The sequence below is a fragment of the Cebidichthys violaceus genome, unplaced genomic scaffold (genome assembly GCF_023349555.1).
Source record: "Cebidichthys violaceus isolate CVI_PGR_0920_01 unplaced genomic scaffold, fCebVio1.0.p SCAF_9, whole genome shotgun sequence".
NCBI lineage: Eukaryota > Metazoa > Chordata > Actinopteri > Perciformes > Stichaeidae > Cebidichthys > Cebidichthys violaceus.
The window spans coordinates 17,923,737-17,933,546 of record NW_027176975.1 but is presented as its reverse complement, the minus strand read 5'-3'; positions in this window follow the sequence as shown (position 1 = coordinate 17,933,546).

Genomic DNA, 9,810 nt, shown 5'->3' with positions numbered 1-9,810 from the left:
CGACAACGTGTCCCACATTGACTTGACGTCTAAACATTGTGACTCGAGAAAAGCAGTTTACAGCCAAGAATGGCGGCCTGGAGAAGCCTAATGGGGGCCCTTTTAGCAACTTTCCATCTTTGCAGCACTCTCCCAGTGTAGGTAAACCAGTTGAGTGAAAGCAGTCGAGGACCTCTCCAATGCACTGGGCAGGCTGCGCTGTGGACATGGAGAGATGGGCTCCGTGGCACCCAGCTCTCCCATACATCCACACACGGGCCCTCCAGGCTCTCCCATTGATGCGTGCCATCCGTTTGACACAAAGCAGGGCTCACAAGGTGTTCTGGCTAACATTAACAGGCATAAACATCACAATTAATGAGCCTTTGTGACGGCACAAGTTATAATGCCCCAACCCGCCCTCTCGTTAACAGATTTAGAGACATTTTTCATGTGATTGATTATGGCCTATCCCTCACCTTGAGACTAACGCTGCAACTAAAATGTGCAACGATAAACAATCCCAGCTGCACTCCCCCTCCTCACTCACACACTCACACACACACACACACACACACACACACACACACACACACACACACACACTGGTGGCTCTGCTACCCAAATAGAGACTGTGGGGCCTTTTCTTCTTCTCACTCCAACTGAAGAAATGGAAACTGCCCATACTGTGGTGACTGAGAATAGCCAACAGCTTTTCAAATGCAAAAAAGCTCAACATCATTACTGCTGGTGCTCCTGCACACATGCTGGCAGCAGATGATTCATGTAAAACGATCACGTATCTGAAAAGCCACAAATTGCAATTTCAGCGACATATTAGATTAAATTGATGTTAAATGATCCGTTCGGTTGTTGCAGCATTAAAAAACAGGAGTCAGCAGAGGTAAGTGAGCATTAAACAGAGACAGTGCCGGTGTGCCAGCGGGTTTAACTGCATTCTATCGTCAGCTGTTGCCCAAAGCTGGGGTGGTGTGGAGCCAAATGCATCATTCTTGTCTTAGAACAACCAAATGGGAATCCTTCCAGTTGTCTCCCCCACCCCACCCCCCCCACCCCACCCCCACCCCCAAAACCGACCCCAGTGTGGGTTCAACAGGAACCCACTGCAGTTAATCAGGAAAGCATGTTGCCCCGAGTTCAGCCATCCTCCACAACTGGAGATTCTCTGCACCGCTCCACCCATTTCCCTTATTACACTGCTGTTGGGAAATAATTCATAACTTATTTGAACACCCCCCCCCCCACCCCCCCCCCCCCCCCCCCCCCCCAAGCTCCTGCAATCTCATTACTATTTCATGTAACACAAACTTGTGCTGGAGTGCATATGTTGTCTCGGTTTTGGGTAAGAATATAGCATTTAAAGAAGTTGCCAGGTCTAGGGGCTTTGCTAGCCGAATGTGTCAATCAATCACAGGATGTGCGTCTATTCAAGCTGCTCCAATCAATATTTTTTTTATTTATTTTAACGATAGATGAAATGAACACATATCACATGAAAGGTGTGACCATAATGATGAACCCACAGAGAATTATCACCCGACACTTTTGTCAGACAACTGAAGCATTTAATAATGACCTAATGACCTAATAATGAACTAATAACAATAATTTCCTCCCCACAATTAATGGGCAGGTTCACGCATTAGCTCCAGGATGGAGTGTTGAAACAGAGAGAAGAAGACATATATGAATGAGGCATCTTAATGTTGACCCACTCTTGCCTTAACCCAAGTTTCCCTTTAACCTATAAGGAGACCTTTTAAAAAAACATCCAAGTACCAGAGGCAGAGACATGGGGGGGCTGGAGCTATTCCCAAGCCATCCAGTTCCCAGCCCCTTCTGCACCATGGGAAAGCCAGCCAAGTGAGCGCGGGTCAGGTCAACCTTGTCTCCTCGCCTGACTGTCAAAATAACAGTACCTTCCCCTCCAGCTTCCAGCACTGTCCGTCAGAGCTGTTGCTGCTGAGAGCTGTGGCACAGAGGGGTGGAAAAGCAATTAAATCAAACATGGGTGAGTAGCTGCAGGACAAATGCCTCGTCAGCGTTTTTCAGCTCAGTCAGAGAAAAGCTGGTGTTGTGTTGGTTTTTTTTCTTCTTTTTCTTGAGAAGGGGTATTGAAAGGAAGTGTATTGAAAGTGAAAAAGAGAACCCTCCAAAAGAGAGCTGAGACATTTTGTGTCAGCGGGTGACCATTGCAGGAGTTAGCTAAAGGGTTAAGAGAGACATTGGCCCAATTCAGAGCTTCTTTCTTCCCCAGTGATAGCCTAAAACTTGGGGGTCAGACGCATACTCTGACCCCTGACCCCCCGGTCCACATCTCCTCGTAATTACCTTTGCGCATCAACCCCTTGGCCACCCCCACCCAAAGACAATGCAACAATTTGTCTTTTCAATTGTCTGTCAGTCACTCTCTTGCAGGCCTTTTCAGTGGGCGTATATGGTTTCTTTTTCCATTTGTATTTATTTATTTATCTTGCTCGGAGAGGTGGGGGTTGTCTGGCCCCAGAAACAGGGAGTCTTTGTTTGGGCTGGTTTCACATGGATATAACCCCCCTCCTCCTCTGCTCCCCCTGCCTTCCTCCCAGCTCCCCATAGTCAGACCCAATGGATTTGTTTAGGGGCTTGAGAGTGGCTGATCTCAGGGTCATTGTACATGGCATTTCCATAACCATTCACCAATCAATGAGACTTTTCTCATGGACCCGTGGACCACTGAGGTGCTTTTTAACTGCTCCCTACAAGGTACGTGTCTACTGTTACCCCCACGCTCAACTACTTTGCATCCAAGTTTACCTGAAACCAAACAGCAAGCTGCCCAAACTCTCCAAAGTGGTGATTTTGTTGCAAAACACGTTTAACAAATGAATGCCAAAACTTTGTTGCTTTGCAAAGATGTCAGACAACAAAAAGCGTGATGGTTTATTCTCATGGTCACAGTACTGTGAAGTACTGTTGGCGTTTTTCGGCTGATACAATTCACTTTGGGCAATCGCAACTGCCTTCTGCAATCATCAGCAGAAGTAGTTTTCCCATTTGTCAAGGAGGAGGCTCAGTGGTTGTCATCTGACCAGAGTATGGACAAGTGATAACAACTGGGCCATCTCCTTGACAACTGATGAAAACCGTAATTTGAAGTAAAGTTGAATCGGAGTAGTGCACAAACAGAGGTTTAGGGTTTGAATCCATGTGACTGCAGGCATGCTGGCGCTCACCCTGCTGCAGTGCCTGTGAGCAAGAGGCCACCGTTCTGTAGCTGACCTTGACCTCCAGTATGTCAGCAAACTGAAGACATTTCCCTTTTTGGATTTATTTGTTGAACTACAAAAAAGAAAAAAGAAAGAAAAAGAAAAAACTCCTCAGTTCTTGTTACGGACACAAATGCATGTCTGAATAGGCTCAATCAAGTGGTTTATTTTCAAAGTTCCACTCTTTCATGTTTGGAATTCCCTCTTTGTGTTTCCTAAAACAGTGTTTCCTTGCTGGATGGCAACACAAAGAGGGAATTTCATACTAAAAGACTGTATCTTTGGAAGATAACCTTATTTGGCGAACTTAGACTGCTGAAGCCTCGTATTAACTTTGGCGAAACTTCATCATACATTCCTGAAAGTATTGAGCACTCTGGATTTTCCTCCAACTTCTTATTGAGCGTACACACACACACACACACACACACACACACACACACACACTCATACACAGATCCTTAAAGCATGCAGTTTCTTGTAATATCAGCAGAATTGGACGAACAGCTTTCAATTATTCCAAATTGGGAATGTTTGAGCTTTATTGCAAAATGATTACCCCAACTGCTAGCCTTATAGTCACACCTTTTAAATAGCCTAAATGAGATACTTTTTTGTGTTATATAAAAGCGGATGCAAACAAATTATCGTATTTTAAATTACCTGTCGTCATTATACTAGTGGTAAAATTGGGTTTTATTTAGCTGGCAGCAATAGAGGCTTCGCAGCTGTGTTTATGCAGTTTGTTTTTTACACTTCTGTAGAATGGCATAGAGCCATTATATGCGTGACAACATAATTAGAGAGCCTGGGGAGGTGGGCAACATTCTGAGAAAAAAACTTGAAATCTCTTTGATTAAAGTCGCACATTTACAAGAAAAATACTCGGATAGTCTCTCAGATTAAAGTAGTAAATTCACAAAAAGTAAATAAAGTTCTGAGAAAAAAACTTGAATACTCTCTGAGATTATAAAGTCGTACATTTGTTTGTGAAGGAACCACATCACTTCTTTTTGCAAGGTTGGATAACGTCATTACTCCAACTCTTGCCAACTTACACTTTTTAATAAGGAAATACTCGCAATTTTAGCCCAGAACCTTTCAAGAGAGATAGTGGTGAACTGGGCGTAATTAGAAGAAAACAATATACTAATTTCCCCCTATATTTACAACTGAGTATTTTTGGGGAATTTGACCACCGTCCCCCAGCTCTGTAATTCTAGTTTTTCCCCCCACAATGACCCAAAAACACGGTTGTATTCCTATAGTTCTTTTCACCATTCGGAAGATACCAGAGCTGTGAGAAATTCTAGGTATCACTGGCTCTGGATAACAACTTGGTGGCTGATGTGTACCATTTTTCCCCACTTGGTTGCTCATAATCGCAGTGTGAATGATATGAATGCAGCACTACCAGCCTGGAGCGTATTGTGGGTGTGTTTGTGCTCAGCATATCATTTACATACTCAGCTCTGATTGAAAAGTTATTTTTTTTCATGTTGCCACTACACTGGTGCACAAGGAAGGGGTTCATTTGCAGACAGTTTGTCTTATTCATAGCTCATTTATGTTATATGGAGTGTTAGGACGCCATTGATTACATCAATCTGCTTTTACTTAATGTTGGTAAAAGACTTCTGTTTCACTTATAGAGGGTGAAAACAACAGTGATTGCCATTGCGACGTGACAGGAGATGTCGAACCGTTCTTAATTTCTGCACATCATGCTCCTGGGCACTTGTGTTCTTGAGCAGTGGTGGGCAGCAAGTATTCCAAGTTTCAATTCACAACATATGGCGTCATGTTACGCGTTACAGTGAAGTCCCACCAGCAAGGGGTCACTTCACTGTCAGTATGGGACAGTGATCCCAACCACTAATTGCTCTCTCACGTACACACTTGGCATGTGAGTATTGTTAAGACGAAACAGAATACAATCCTTTAAACCCTTTGACTCATCCCTAATAGGATGATTACATTCAATATTCCTCCAGTGGGTTATCTACAGTTTTTCATGAAATTATGACTGCACCATTGGTTTTTATTTAAGATTTAGTCATAAAATTTGAGCACTTTTAATTTCATCTTGAGGCAGTAAATATATTGGAAACATGGCTGCACCTCAAAATCACCAGCTAGAGTTTATTAGATCCAATAGGCCTCTTGAGAAATATGCTCTTTGAGTACTCTTTGAGAGAACTCCTGACATTACAAGATACAGAGGGGCTTCTTGAAGGGAGGGTCATTTATAACAATAGCATAGCTCTTCCCAGCACCTTATTGTTTGGCAATCACTGCATTAAAATGACATGGAATGCATCATTTCCCCACAGAAGACGCAAGAGTTCCGAGATGAGGTAATGAAAGCCAGAGGAGCAAGCAGATGATTCAACCTTGGACCATGATGCGGTTTTATGAGGGATAAACACGATCGGTCTTCTAGACAGCTTGGTTTGCTCAAGTCACTCATTGGGCTTGTCTATCATCTCTCTTATGAAGCTCATAATTACGACAGTGTTGGGAGGGAGATCCGTACAAAGACTGCGGTTTGCTTTGATCAGTCTAATTTGCTCTCTCTGAGAGGGGTGAGAATTTTTGCGAGTGGTTGCAGTTGGTATACGAGTAGAAACAGAGCAATGAGAAGTGCAAACAATACAATGCATTTAATCGCCTGTGGTATTTCAAATTGTGCAACAGGTCTTACTGTACTGGCTAAATGTTCTCAGTCCGTCACAACATAATGAGGGGACGAGAATAAAGTACGAGTGGTTAAAGCATTGGGGTATTGAGGGTAAACTAGGGCAGATTGAACTTGTGCTTCTAGAAAAAAAATGGCAAAAATAATAGTTGATTTAAAGATTTCTTTTTTTTAGACTGGGACACAAAAGCTGAAGCCTTTTCACTTGCTGTAAACAAGACAAAATCAAGATTCTCTGTAAATGCTTTTCTGTGTTCTAATAATACATTTTTTGGTCATACTAGCAGCGCGGCTCTAAGGATGGCAATGTGTGCGCACCATTGATTGTATATAGGACGTTGTGATGTCACTCATTGGTTTGTGGACTGACGATTTGAAGATTCGAGTTTGGCGTTTTGACCGTCGCAATCTTGGATTTTTGCAACCAATCAACAGAAGTGACTATAGTTTGACTGCGGAGGAGTGACGTAAAGACGCCGCCCTAAAGCATACCCTGCTTTATGGTCTATTTGACTCTAAAAGGACCATCATTTACTAAATGAACATCATGCTGTGTTGAAGAAGACTTGAAACTAGAGATTGAGACAATTAACATATGTTTACATGAGGGAATAAGGGAGGGAAGGGAATAAGGGAGGAAATAAATCAAGTAAGAAGTAGAGACATTTTGTCATAGACTTCCATTCAATCTGATTTCTTTTTGCAACCAATGGAAATAATGCACATTTAAAACACTTCCGCATTGGCTTCACTCTTCAAAGCCTGAGGTTGCCGCCTGGTGTGAACAGGCACATCAGAGGCAATGCAGCACGGGTCTATGCGTGGACCGCACCGGGAGCTCCTCCCTTTCAACACTGTCTCCACGATAAGGCCCTGTTACAGCAACCTGACCATAAAGTACTAGCACGAAGGGTGCTTAAACCTCACAACAAAGACTACAGGGTCGGCCAGCTGATCAACAGAATGCATTGCATGCAGTGGAACATAGTAAGATGATCTTTTGCCTGCACACAGAAAGCGAACAAGCTTCAGTTCTTCTACAGGACTTACATGATTCTTATCCATAGATTTTCTGGATAAATAACGTCACATCTGAGCTGCTATGCCCACATATTTCTGCAGTCTATAAAACCAGCAGAGCTGCTACTCTAATAAAAGTCAGAGACACCCACAACTCAAAGGGTCTTTGTACACAGAAGAACAGAATATAGTACATGCAGTACATACACTGGAGGCAGGCGTGTAGAGGTAAATAGCATGATAATAATAATGTTGGACTGAAACAGGACAGGATGTGGCAGTTACAGTCTGGAAGTCAGTCCCGTTACCTGCTGCAGCGAACAGCTGGACATTTTAAATGAAAGTGAAAGAGACATTTGTGTTGCTCATCAATCATTTAATGCAAATGATAAATTATGATTCAGGATGTGTTTTTCATAGTGGAATCAGTTTTTGCACAAAGTCTGCTTTGTTTAATGGGATGGGTATGTTGCCATAGACGACAAAATTTATGTAAAACATCTGTGTGTATCTAACCAATCAGCACCACATGATTGTTTAGTCTCTTCCTTGAGATACGCTGCCAAGCTCCTCATTTCTGCTGACTCTCTTCAACTAATTGCAATAGTACTTCTACTGTAACATGAGTTCTGTCCCGCAGCACATTTGTGTACTGTAAACTTCAAATGCAGTATTTATATTGTTAGCATGTGATCAGACCAAAAACTCTTAAAAGTCGAACAATATGGCAAAACGGCACAGCTTAAAACCTGCATGAGCTTTAAATAAAAGCCGTTCAAGCTACTGCAACACATACCATGAAGCATATTGTTTGAGAAATTAATAAATAACCAACTCATTTGTTCCTCAAGGTCCACTTACTAGCTTTTATTGGAGCTTTCAAACAATTCTAGTGGTCTTCCTAAGCAGATTTGCTTAATAACTAAGGAATTCAGGAAATGTTTTTTAGGATAAGAATGAGCTTTTATACTCAATTCATCTGGCATCTGGCAGATATTGACATGATTATAAACATGAGTTTAGTCCAGTAGGCAAAAAATATCAACATATCCCAAATAATTCTCCAGATCTAATTAAAATACCAAATGAAGTATAAAACACTTTTTGGGTATTTGGCTTTGTTTTGGGATTCTGCATTTTCCTTATAATTCTAGCAAGTTACCTGAAAGAAATTATGCAATTTGGCATCAATTACAAGGAAAAAAGCTCACTTTGAACCCAAGTCATTCAGTCACTATTCTGGTAAAGCTTTATTTTATGGATTCTTGATTTCCTAATCATTTCCTCTGAGATTTATCCTGAAAGAACTATGTCATTCAACACTAATTACAGGGAAATTGGAATATCCATGAAATGACCCAAATCATTATTATTTATTATGAATATGTACAGTATATGTTATTATTACTAATATATGCATTATTCCAGAAAAGCTTTATTTTACGAACATCCACATTATTTCCTCAAAGTTTTCTAAGAAGTTTTAATAAAGAAGACATTTTCTAATAATCAGGTATTTTTCCTGACAAATATGGTCACAGTCCTGAACGGCTTTGGATGAATGTTCATATAGTTGAATGTATTTTACCAGTAAACGCTGCATTCATTGGAAACAAGGTTTTGTTCTGACAGTACATACAGTTCTGCAGTTAGCAGATGGCGTCAGCAGCTAACACTTTCACATTTTTCTTCTATACTTTTAACCCCTTCACTATTGTCTTTCTGTTCAACAAACAACAACAGATAGGCCAGAAAAAAAGTAAAAAGGGTTGAAATTACTTTGTGTTTACTGTGAACGTTTTGGCCACTGTTTTGTGGAGGAAGGTTTTGGTCATTGGAACTGTGAAGGAATGGCCAGCTGCAAAGATGTGTGCTTGTTAAGTTGGACATTTGGGTATAGGTCTTAAATGAGCAGCAGAGTTATGTGGGTTATAAGCACTCTCACACACAACACTATAAAACTGTCTGGATTTAACGGGATGATTAATGCCTCTCAGACTGCAGAATGAAATATGAGGTAATCCGACTCCCCATTCCCAGTCAAAACATGCCCAACATGAGGGCAACCCACATCCTGCTACAATGAATAAGGGAGCTTTTGCCATTGTGCGTCTCAATCTGCGGCACAAAATAAAAATTACATTTTCCGTGAGAAAAAACAAAGTGTATAATATTACTTTTGGGTGCAAAGGTTGTGTGTGTCAGCACATAACAGGCCATGTGGACTCTGACTTTGATCACTTGTATATCTTCACCAAGGGCCAGTGAAACAGAGTGGCTTGAGAGGAACACTGGTACCTATACAGGAAACGGTGACTTAACCGAGGGACTTAACAACACTAAAATGATAAAAGACACCCTAAACAGGATATTAAACAGCTAATAAACATTTAGAGGCATGTATGTTTCCTTTTAAATCCAGCAGGCTTCTTGAGGAAAGTGATTGTTTGAATTTCCACGGTCTGTTGAATGCATACTGTCGACCACAACTGATGCAAGTGAGTCATATGGAGGTGAGATAATAACGTCATGCCATTAGACTGGCAATTTGGGGTGGCATGAGGGACTCCTGGTACACATAAGCCATGTGTGACTGAGGCATTCATGCATGAAATACAGTCAAATTATCAATTCTGTAATATATACGTGGCTTTGAAGAATATCCCAGCTCTTTATACTCAATTTCAAAAAGGCTAAATTAAAAAATTAAATGATTAACCCAGAGTTAATTTGCCTGTTGTCTATGGTGGTTAATGTGGTTGTTGATGAATGCCAATGACTAAATAATTATGTGGGCAGGTGCTGAGATTTCTGGCTTTCATTTACCAGCCGGATTTGCAACAAGAA